The 5,187-nt window shown below is 31.2% G+C and overlaps 1 long non-coding RNA gene across 1 annotated transcript; it reads right to left on the reverse strand.

Moving 5' to 3' along the window:
- Positions 1-1,439: 1,439 nt before the first annotated feature.
- LOC110716230 lies at positions 1,440-2,860 on the reverse strand. The gene is made up of 2 exons (XR_002510438.1): positions 2,486-2,860; positions 1,440-1,834 (listed from the first exon to the last, which is right to left on the reverse strand). It is a non-coding gene; the product is annotated as an uncharacterized LOC110716230 (long non-coding RNA).
- Between the last annotated feature and the right edge of the window lie 2,327 nt (positions 2,861-5,187).

Here is a 5,187-nt window from a genome sequence, read left to right on the forward strand (position 1 = left end):
TTGTTTCCGTGCGGTGTCGGACCCCGCAAAACCCAACACAAGGACCAAATAGCACGGAAGACTAAAAGACAAACTAGCTTAATTAATTTTGTTCAATTTTAATGTCTATGATATTTACTAGGTAAAAACGGTCCATTGGCAATCGTTAGTCATAAAATCAACCACAACCAAATACAAAGAACACATGTTAAGGTTAGAACCATAATCACAAAAGACTAGCTAGGAAGAAGGACTAGAATTCTAGAAGATTTAGGACTCATGGGAAAGGATAAAAATACATAAAAAAAATAAATAAATAAAAACTACAATCCTATGTTAAACGAGCTGTCACGGATTAGAAGACTAAGAGAAGTAGAAGATTAGCTCGCTAAGACTAGCTTGAAAGGAAAAGATACAAAAAAAAATTAAAAAAAAGAAGGTTGGATACTAAAAAGACACCTAAACTAGACATGCTGTAGTATATCGGTTATAACATTTGATCTCTGATTCTGATTGGGACGAAATCAATGCCAAATGAAATATAAAACTCGGGGCTACAAATCCATAGGTGGCACGACATGTAACCCTTTCTAGAACACCGGTTATGACCAAAACAAGTTGACTCTTGTGCAGGATACGGGAATAAAAATCCGGGTTGACTAAATATAAAAAATGAAAAATAAAAAAGGGGGTTAGATAAGAAAAAAATAAAATAAAATAAAAATATGCACACATAAGCACATTGTCATGCATGATGAAATGAAGTTCGCAACCTAAAGTCGAGTTCTATGTTCTACTTTGGTCAAGCTTATATGGGTGTCAAAGGGTACAATGGTTAAGAGTTTGGACGTGTTAGTAAGGCAGCCTCCCTTGAGGGTGTATGCCAATGGGCGGCTCTGCAAGTTCATGATGTAATTGAACTCGACTCCATGGTTTGGGTGGATTTAACAACTCGGATGAACCCTTATTGTCATGAACTTTTTCGAATTTATAAAGTTTAAATCCCTCGGGGCTAGCAACATACGTAGAACACGTACTATTGTGGAAAAAAGGTAAGCTAAAATGCATATTCATATATGACAATTCCAATCAAATCGCAAGAATACGATTCGAGAATCTTTCAAGTCTCATCCAATTATCATAAATAAATACCGATCACTCAAATCGATTCGAGAGGCGGTCTCTTGCTAAGCGGTCTCTTTGGCTAAGAGACTGCTTCTATATGGGCAGTCTAAAGTTTCAAAACTTGAGACTTGTTATCTAAGAAAAACAGTCTCTTTGGGTGGTTAAAACATTAAAATTGTAGAAGCATAAGAGACCCTTTTTGTCAGAAAAGCAGTCTCTTGTTTTAATAATTAAGACCTGTGTACTTAGAAAAGCAATCTCTTTTGTGGGTTCAAGAGAGACCAGTTTTGTTAGATATGTGGTCTCTTGCTACATTTTATTTTAAAAAAACATAATTTACAAAAACAAATATGCAATTTCAATTAATTTCGTTCAAAGAAAAATACATTAGACTTGTAACAATTACATATTAGATACTCGTAATTTATAGTATGTATTAGACAATTCATAGTACTAGGTACTATAATATATTAATCTGTAATCATATAAAAGAAAAAATTAACATTGAAAATAAACCATCATCCACTTGTTTCATTGGAGTGTTTCATCTTCTTCATCATCATCGGTTATCATCCTCGTCATCTTCATATCATCATCTCAAATAAAATTTAGCTCATAGATAAACCTATAATAACATCGAACAAGTGTTTCATCTTCTTCATCATCATCGGTTATCATCCTCGTCATCTTCATATCATCATCTCCATTAAAATTTAGCTCATAGATAAACCTATAATAACATCGAACAATAATAATAAGGTTAGATTCACACTAAACACAAGCCCAAAAAAAAAGAATTAAAGATTTACACTAAATAGAAATTACACGGAGTTAAAAAAAATCAAATTCATAATATTAACAATGTACAGATAAATAATGAAATTAAAAAGCAAAAACAGAAATAATTAACGAAAAATAAAATTCAGAAATTACCTAGTTTTTATAGTCACAAATTATACCAAAATTTACAATCGAAATAAAATAGAAAAAAATTAAAAAATTAAAAAAAAAAACCAAATATAAAACAAAATCAGAATAGAAATTTAAAATGAAAACTGTTTTTTTTTTTTTAAATGGATTGAAATATGAAAATTCAAAGGAAAAAAACGGAAAAATAAAAATTGAAGAATAAAAATCGAAAATGGAGAATATAGGATCTAAACAAAAATGAAAAATAGATCTAAATAATTACTTTAAAAAATTAGAATTGAAAACCAAAAGCAAACAACAAATTAGATGAATAAAACTTAATCAAAATTTAATGAAAACGATATTAGAAGAACATAAAATGAAAACAAAAAACATAAACTTAGAAAAAAAATAATCAGATCTCTAGTTTTGTAAAGAAGATAAAATAGTTAAGATCTAAAAAAAAACATACCAGGAATTTAAAATAGAGTATATAAATGACTTTTAAACCCAAAATTAAAACATTTCCCGTGAATGCATGCTCAAATGGAGATGGTGAAACCCACAAATCGAGAACTTCTGTAATCGAAACCTCGCCTTTGATTTTTTAGATTGTGAGAGGAGTAGAAATTATGATAATTACAATGATAAGATTGTGAGAGGTAGTAGATGGGAGATGATGGGAAATGGAGAACAATGAAAGGAAAAATATGGAGGAGAAAGTGAGGAGGCGAAGGGGGCAAATGAGAGGATTTTTTTCCAAAGTGAGTCTAACTACAAAACTATTTTGTAAAGTATACTTGTGGTCAAACTATTTACAAAACTAAGCTTCTAGGGTAAAACGCTATCTTGTACCCTGATTTTTTTAAAAGAAAAGTTCAAAGTGTAAAACGCTGACTGAGTTAGCGTTTTTAGTGTAATTTTATTTTTTTAAATCAGAAATTAAGTATTTTTTTAAAAAAATAAATTACACTAAAAACGCTGACTCGGTCAGCATTTTTAGTGTAAATTGTTTTTTTTAAAAAAATTCAGAAATTAAGAATTTTTTTTAAAAAAAATACACTAAAAACGATGACTTTTGTGTAACTTTTTTTTTAATAAAAAATTACGAAATTTAAAAAAAAAAAAAAAAACACCAAAAATGCTGACTCAGTCAGCGTTTTTGGTGTTAATTTTTTTTTTTTTATCAAAAATTACGAAATTTAAAAAAAAAGTCAACATGTAAAAAGGTTTTACACATTGAATTTTTTTTACAAAAACCCAGGTATAAAATGTTGTCCGAGACAGCGTTTTACCCTCGGAGCTTAGTTTGGTAAATAGTTTGGTAAATACTTTACAAAATAGTTTTATAATAGAGCTTACTTTGGAAAAAAAAATCCCAAATGAGAAGAGAGAGAAAGTAAAGAGGTAAAAAGTTACAGAATTAGGGTTTTGGAGGTTTAGTAAAAATTCTACAGAGACCTGTTAACTAACAAAATAGGTCCCTGCAAATTTTTGATTTAAAATAAATAGAAAAAAAATTCTCTAGAGATCTATTATCTACCCCACCAGTCTCAAATTGTTTTTTTTTATTAAAAAAAAATAAAAGAAAACAACAGAGACCAGTTAACTTAAATAACCGGTCTCTTAAGTTTTTTTACCAAGAAAAGAAATGAAATTGGAGACCTGTTATCAATGATAAATGATCTCTTGGACCAAAGAGACCCATTATATAGATAACAAATCTTTTATGTTGGGTCTCTTTGGCCAATTTTGGAGTAATGTGGAGTCGCCAAATTGTAGGCGTCATTCGAAGCGCGCCTACTTAAGCATGTGGTGAATATGCTTGGTACTCATAGGAAGTAGAAATTGACATTATACGATTAGGGACAAGGAAAGTAGGGAGCCGCCAACAAGTTTTTAAGCAACTTGTAAACCATTCACGGATCATATAAGGCAACCTTGATTAAGGGACAACGATAGGCAACAACGATTGACCCGTAAAGATTACACCCCATTCATAATCCATGAGATTACTAAATCTATATGGTTCGGAACCACGAAAGGCGGATCGGGGATAATGGTATGAAGTGAGTCATGGAGTCACATTCACCCGTATTGGCTTCTACTCGATTCTTATTGTGAAAAGTGATTCATGCGATCTCAAAGGCATACAAACAAAGATTTAATTTTCTCCAAACTAAATTAGGCTAAATTGGTTGAATATTAATGCAATACATACATAATTCTAGATATTAATGATCACTTTGATTAAACTTCAAGATTAAAAAAGAACCTAAATCGATCGTTCAAATTATCTTATTAGGCGTGATTTTCAATTACATATTCCCTTTAACATGCAATATGGTGGTCAAAAATATAAAAAATAAACATTAATAATGGAAGCAATTTAACCATAATAACGTTAGTCAAATCATCAAAAATATAATAATAAACCCTAACATGAACTAGCAACATTAAAAAGAAAAGGTAAGTAATTGAATGAATTACTCACGTTCCGCGCTTTTTTAAATTTCTACATCAAGAATAAAACGTTAGTACCTTCAAAGAAAAATAAATCAAATTGAAATTAAATTAAATTAAACTAGAGTTGATTTGGTCCAAACCCTCAATCGGTTATACCTTTCACGCCTTGGTTTAAGTATGGAATTTCGGGTGTTGTATGGACTCCTTGGAGTGCTTAGGGAAGGAATGGTTTAATTAGGAGCATAGTTTTAGGGCTTAGAATAAGAGAGAAAGAGGAATTACAATGTGTGTTGGTGCATAAGAGAGGAAGAGAGAATTATATGGTGCCCCGAAATTGTGAAATCAGCCTCGTATTTATAGAGAAAATGTGATGGGTGAGGTACGGAACCCTAGAAATGAGGTGCTGCAAAGATACAAACCTTAGAAATTGTCGTGTCGCGGAAAAATTGCCGTTGCACGCCAAAATTTGCCGTGGCACGGCAAACACCGCCGTGGCGCGGTAATTTCCAGTTTGTACGCATTTTTAAAACTATGATAACTTTTGATTTCGTAACTCGGAATAAGGCTTATAATATATCATTGGAAAGATCTTCAAGTGTTATTTCTAACCCAATTCGAATAAGGTCAAAGTCCTTTGTAGATTTTAAGATATGTCCGTTTTAGTGAAAGGGTGTTGGTTTTGGGCCGAGTTTTAGTGTTTTGATCATA

The sequence above is a fragment of the Chenopodium quinoa genome, unplaced genomic scaffold (genome assembly GCF_001683475.1).
Source record: "Chenopodium quinoa cultivar QQ74 unplaced genomic scaffold, ASM168347v1, whole genome shotgun sequence".
In the NCBI taxonomy this organism is placed as follows: Eukaryota; Viridiplantae; Streptophyta; class Magnoliopsida; order Caryophyllales; family Amaranthaceae; genus Chenopodium; species Chenopodium quinoa.